General features: G+C 48.4%; 1 long non-coding RNA gene across 1 annotated transcript; it reads right to left on the bottom strand.

The window, feature by feature from the left end:
* Positions 1-3,824: 3,824 nt before the first annotated feature.
* On the bottom strand, positions 3,825-5,291 carry LOC117356594. Its single transcript, XR_004538676.1, has 3 exons — positions 4,977-5,291; positions 4,767-4,835; positions 3,825-4,670 (listed from the first exon to the last, which is right to left on the bottom strand). It is a non-coding gene; the product is annotated as an uncharacterized LOC117356594 (long non-coding RNA).
* Positions 5,292-6,774: the final 1,483 nt, after the last annotated feature.

The following is a 6,774-nucleotide window of genomic DNA, read 5'->3' as shown; positions in this document are numbered from 1 at the left end:
TAACACTGGCTATCCCTGAAGCCACTCCATCCAAGACACCATCTGACCTGCCCTACGTGAAGGAAAAAGCCTTTGAACACCACCCACAACACCTTGAAAATGTCAAAGCGAGTACAGTATGCTTGAGTGGGTTACCTTGGTCGGCATAAAAAACCTTCACGCTTGGCACATGTCAGAGCAGTGGATACTAGGATAGGTAGGGGCCAGAGGAGGGCTTCAGAGAAACTCCTGGGGGAGAGATCCTGAGCGCAACAGTTTGCAGGCCTCTAGCTTTCGGGCCACCAAAAGGAGAGGGGGACATAGACATTTCAAAGTGTCTCATCTGTTCCTGCTTAAAGCAACTACTATAGTGGCCACTTATCTTATACTATTGATCCAGCCTTATAAACGTCAATGAAACTGCATTACCTTAAGTGGGCTGGATATTATTTTGTTGCTCGTGTCTATATAGTATTAGAAAGGACGCCTCAGCCCCACCACTCCACCGCAAAAATTATTTAGATCGCGGGAAGCATTGTGTGGTGCTTCATCATTGGCTGTCTTTTCTGAGTTTAACCAACTTAAGTGTTTTTACTTTATTTTTGCATTTTTTAACTTCGTTGTTATAATTTTGATCTGGTCATCTCTTAAATACACCACTATTATATTATACTTATTGATAGTGATCAAACTTTAGGATAGTACTTATCTCAGCCAAACCTAGGGAGCCAGACCAGACATGTTTCGCACATAAACTGTGCTTTCTCAAGGGATTCCCAAGGTCGCCGCCGTCATCCGACTCCAAAAGTTTAAATGAGCAAAAGATAATTTTGCTCATTTAAACTTTTGGAGTCGGATGACGGCGGCGACCTCGGGAGTCCCTTGAGAAAGCACAGTTTATGTGCGAAACATGTCGGGTCTGGCTCCCCAGGTTTGGCTGAGATAAGTACTATCCTAAAGTTTGATCACTATCAATAAGTATAATATAATAGTGGTGTATTTAAGAGATGACCAGATCAAAATTATAACAACGAAGTTAAAAAATGCAAAAATAAAGTAAAAACACTTAAGTTGGTTAAACTCAGAAAAGACAGCCAATGATGAAGCACCACACAATGCTTCCCGCGATCTAAATAATTTTTGCGGTGGAGTGGTGGGGCTGAGGCGTCCTTTCTAATACTACCGTATTTTCACGCATATAACGCGCGCGTTATACGCGTTTTTACCTACCGCGCATACCCCTCGCGCGTTATATGCGTGAGCGCGGTATACAAAAGTTTTAAAACATAGTTCCCACCCCGCCCGACGCCCGATTCACCCTCCCAGCAGGACCACTCGCACCCCCACCCCGAACGACCACTCGCACGCGCTCCCACCCGCATCCACGATCGGAGCAAGAGGGAGCCCAAGCCCTCTTGCCCGGCCGACTCCCCGACGTCCGATACATCCCCCCCCCCCCGGCAGGACCACTCGCACCCCCACCCCGAACGACCGCTCGCACGCGCTCCCACCCGCACCCGCATCCACGATCGGAGCAAGAGGGAGCCCAAGCCCTCTTGCCCGGCCGACTCCCCGACGTCCGATACATCCCCCCCCCCGGCAGGACCACTCGCACCCCCACCCCGAAGGACCGCCGACTTCCCGACAATATCGGGCCAGAAGGGAGCCCAAACCCTCCTGGCCACGGCGACCCCCTAACCCCACCCCACACTACATTACGGGCAGGAGGGATCCCAGGCCCTCCTGCCCTCGACGCAAACCCCCCTCCCCCCCAACGACCGTCCCCCCCCAAGAACCTCCGACCGCCCCCCAGCCGACCCGCGATCCCCCTGGCGACCCCCACGACCCCCCTTCCCCGTACCTTTGGTAGTTGGCCGGACAGACGGGAGCCAAACCCGCCTGTCCGGCAGGCAGCCAACGAAGGAATGAGGCCGGATTGGCCCATCCATCCTAAAGCTCCGCCTACTGGTGGGGCCTAAGGCGCGTGGGCCAATCAGAATAGGCCCTGGAGCCTTAGGTCCCACCTGGGGGCGCGGCCTGAGGCACATGGGCCCAACCCGACCATGTGCCTCAGGCCGCGCCCCCAGGTGGGACCTAAGGCTCCAGGGCCTATTCTGATTGGCCCACGCGCCTTAGGCCCCACCAGTAGGCGGAGCTTTAGGATGGATGGGCCAATCCGGCCTCATTCCTTCGTTGGCTGCCTGCCGGACAGGCGGGTTTGGCTCCCGTCTGTCCGGCCAACTACCAAAGGTACGGGGAAGGGGGGTGGGGGGGTCGTGGGGGTCGCCAGGGGGGGGCGCGGGTCGGCTGGGGGGGCGGGGGGGGGGTCTTGGGGGGGGGCGGTCGTTGGGGGGGGGGGGGGTTTGCGTCGAGGGCAGGAGGGCCTGGGATCCCTCCTGCCCGTAATGTAGTGCGGGGTGGGGTTAGGGGGTCGCCGTGGCCAGGAGGGTTTGGGCTCCCTTCTGGCCCAACTACCAAAGGTACGGGGAAGGGGGGTGGGGGGGTCGTGGGGGTCGCCAGGGTGGTCGCGGGTCGGCTGGGGGGGCGGTCGTTGGGGGGAGGGGGGTTTGCGTCGAGGGCAGGAGGGCCTGGGATCCCTCCTGCCCGTAATGTAGTGCGGGGTGGGGTTAGGGGGTCGCCGTGGCCAGGAGGATTTGGGCTCCCTCCTGGCCCGATATTGTTGGGGAATCGGCGGTCCTTCGGGGGGAGGGATGTATCGGACGTCGGGGGGGGCATCAGGCTTTCAGGATGGGGACAGACCTTCAAGGGGGGACAGTGCACGGAAGTCAGGGGGGGTGAACGGAGAGTCGGGACAGCGCACGGAAAGTCAGGGCAGTGCACGGAAGTCAGGGGGGGGTGAACGGAGAGTCGGGACAGCGCACGGAAAGTCGGGGCAGTGCACGGAAGTCGGGGGGGGGTGAACGGAGAGTCGGGACAGCGCACGGAGAGGCGGGGCAGTGCACGGAAGTCAGGGGGGTGAACGGAGAGTCGGGCAGCATGCGCGGTATAATCGTGAGCGCGTTATACCAAAGTTTTTGTGCTTATCATCGTGATTTCTGCGCGCTATACACGTGTGCGCGTTTTATACGGGTGCGTGTTATTTGCGTGAAAATACGGTATATAGACACGAGCAACAAAATAATATCCAACCCACTTAGGGTAATGCAGTTTCATCTGTTCCTGCAGCATATGTGCTTGGGAAGACCGTATGGACATGTCAAAGCAAAATTCATATCACTGAGTGAACACAATTGTATCATAGCAACAGGAAAACCTGAACTTCAATAACAAACTATAAAGTTCCAGATTATGTGCTATACCATGGAGATATTGAAAGAGAGGTCTTTGTCCGTATGTTGGCAGCAGCGTTGTTAGTCTTTGCGTCACTCACATACGTGCTCTTACTGCTGGGTGATGCGCGGTTACCAGCCTAGAATCAAGCAAGCAGCTGTTCTGTGTGATCTTGCTCACGCTGTATATGTTCAAGGAGTTTAAATATGGTTGGATGGTGGCATGCAACAGAGGATTGAAATGCATGGTGCCAACCTTCAACTGAATTATTGGTCCGAGGCAGTCCATCTTCCACACGGGAGCGCATAGTCCATAGAGGAATAGGAAACGGTGGGACACGTCTCCCATTATGCCTCATTCTACCGATGTAATTGTCTTCCCAATAGTCATACACCGGGGTCAGTTCATCTGGTCGACTCTCCTCCAAGGTCTCGAAACACTCAGTAACATCATCCACAGGAACAAAACTTAATGCTAACAGCATTTTGGTGAACAATCTTACTTTCTCCTCATCTCTATAGTTGGCGGTCAGTCCCTCATGTTGAATTCTGCGCCACAATGATTGACCCAGATGGAACAGGCAGCCAGAAACTGTAGCATTCGGAAATACTGTGTGTGCAGCTTGCAGACTTGCTCTCTCAAAGTCCATCAAGATAGTCAATGGTGCCAACATGTTTCTGGTTTCTAGCAGTTTCCTTAACACACATTCATAGTCCTCCTCCCTTTTACTGTTCAACAACACGTACACCATGGGAAATGCACGATTGTCTACAAATGCATGGATGGTAAACACTTGTACAAACAAATGGGGGGCAACTTTGAATGTCCCATCCATGAACCAATGTCCATGTTGCTGCAACACCTCAAGATTTGATTGTGTTGTGAAAATGAAAATGCGTCTCATCATTTTCACCAGAATCCCACAACAGTAATTGTTCACCACGTATGCTTCTTTGGAGCGGCTCAGGAATTTGTATCTCTCTTATGCACCTGGAATTACCCATTGCTAGATGGCCTGCATTTCTCTTTCTATTAATTGTTCTCTGCATGGAGGTATATGCAGGCAATAATGTAGCTGCTTCTAAACTTGTACCAGCTGTTGTCCCATGAATGATCTGTCGTGGCTTTTCAACCGTAGCCACATCTCTTTCACGTATCTCTCCCATCATTCGATCAGCTTCAATTCTGGCGTTGTTGGGTGCATGTACATGCGCCATTATCTCGATAGAAGATCCATCGACGTGCCTCTTTCTTCTTCCGACACAGTCACGGCGCACACACCTCCAGGACGTGGATCCGTCTGCCATCACTCGGTCACGACGATATCGATAGCCCTCATGAACCCAGTGCTCTCTCCCACGCTGTGAAGTTATTACTTCCATGTCTATGTCAAATCACTCCTGAAACCATACAATTAATAACATTATCCTATTTTGACTTGCAATTGATATACAATTGCCTATATCATGAATGAACTACTCAAAAGAACATCATACCTGTAAGACTGGAAGTATATCGATGAAACCCTCAAGAACTGTAGTCGACCTTCGACCCTGAACCAGTACCTGCAAGAGTTATAACATGCATGTAAATTTCATGTTCACCCCCCACCAACCTCCAGCACACAAAAAAACCTGCAAAGGTCAAATAGGTGAGGTTAGGCCATACATATGTAGAGTTCAGCACTATGGCACAACACCATATACCTGCAAGGCTGCGATCCCCGTCAGGAAAACACTGAAGATGTCTGTCCTCTGTTGATCGTGGTCTCTTGATTGTCCTCTGTTGATTGTAGTCACCTTCAATAGTAGATTATAGAAGGTTATTACATACATAGAAGATAAAAAATCCCTATACCTCTGTACTTGCCTTGCCTCCAATATTGAACTTCTAGACAAGACTAGGGTTTCAGCAAATTCATATCCCTCAGCACATGACTGCAAGACTGAAATTTATAAGGTTAGCACATAGATATAACAAACAGGACCCACTATGTCTGTACTTACCTTTGCAATCATACCTCTAATAGTGGAAATCATGGATTAAGAACGTCATTATACCTAAGCGCAGACAGAAGGAAGGCAGAGAGGCCCAAAAAAAGGACCCACAACAATGGTATACAATCACCCTCACTAAAAGTTTACACCAATAAGCCCTACCATCAGACTACTTATCCTATCCTATTGTTCCGATTTAGCAAAACCAAAAAATGAAGCTATACATATACCTGTAAATGTAAATATCCTCTTATGTGATACCTGCAAAAGAAAATGGTACCCAATGCCTTTATAAAACTATAAACCATGAGCACACTCTTATTTTTTAAAAATCTTTATTCATTTTCAATGACACATCATGTGTACAAGAATCAAAACATTAAAATGAAATACATCACATGTCAATCTGTCTATATTATCACATAATAGATATAAGTACCTCCCTTCCCACCCCACTTCCCCACTCTTACTTTTCCCAATATGAATGATAATAGTATAACGACCCCCCTCACAACTATATGACGGTGTATCTTTAACTAGAAAATAGTGTGTATTCATTACAGTAAGATGTTAATGGCTCCCAAATTTTATTAAAATTATTACAACTTCCCTTTTTTATTGTTACTGTTCTTTCCATTTTGATAATGTGACATAATGAATTGCACCCAAAATTATATACTTGAGTCTACTATGATCTTTCAAATTATTACTTTTATGTTGAATGGTGACTCCAGTGCTGATATTTTAAATTTTTTTTCTCATGGACTTACCAAATAATATTGTATCATTAGATAATGCAACACTCAAATTAAACATATTCAGATACTAGTGTTGCTGGCATAAGAGTTTTTACCTCATGCCAACATGTTTCTTTACATCTTTATTACTTTTCAATTCTATAACTCCATCCAATTATGCTTCCAATTAATATCAATCATCACATGATACATAATCTTAATACCATAACTCAGCCTTCTCGCTCTTTTACCATGCGGGAAAACTAAGCGCAAGACGGGTGCAAGAAGGGAAGGGGTAAAACGCGGACCTCACGGATCTAAACCCGCACGTCCTTAAAAATCCGAGGTCCGCGCCACTTTTCAGGTCCCTGCCACTTTTAGTCTCTGGCTCTGACAGAGCTCTATGAGAATTTAACTCTGACGGATCCTAGCATGGGGAGGGAAAAGCATTAGGATCCGTCAGAGTTAAATTCTCATAGAGCTCTGTCAGAGCCAGAGACTAAAAGTGGCACGGACCTGAAAAGTGGCGCGGACCTCGTATTTTTAAGGACGTGTGGGTTTAGATCCGCGAGGTCCGTAAGGTCCACGTTTTATCCCTTCCCGTGCAAGAATGACTATTGATGCGTGCATGCGCAATGAGCATTCCATGATATATAAACATACCCATATAAATATAAACATACCCAATATAAACAATTCATAGTGAATTTGGCTGATTTTTAAACTTATACCCTCGCTTTTGTTGTGATTGTGTAGCACGCATCTGGTAT

This window comes from Geotrypetes seraphini, chromosome 3, assembly GCF_902459505.1.
Source record: "Geotrypetes seraphini chromosome 3, aGeoSer1.1, whole genome shotgun sequence".
In the NCBI taxonomy this organism is placed as follows: Eukaryota; Metazoa; Chordata; class Amphibia; order Gymnophiona; family Dermophiidae; genus Geotrypetes; species Geotrypetes seraphini.
The sequence above is the reverse complement of the archived record's forward strand: the minus strand, read 5'-3'. Positions and strand labels throughout refer to the sequence as shown.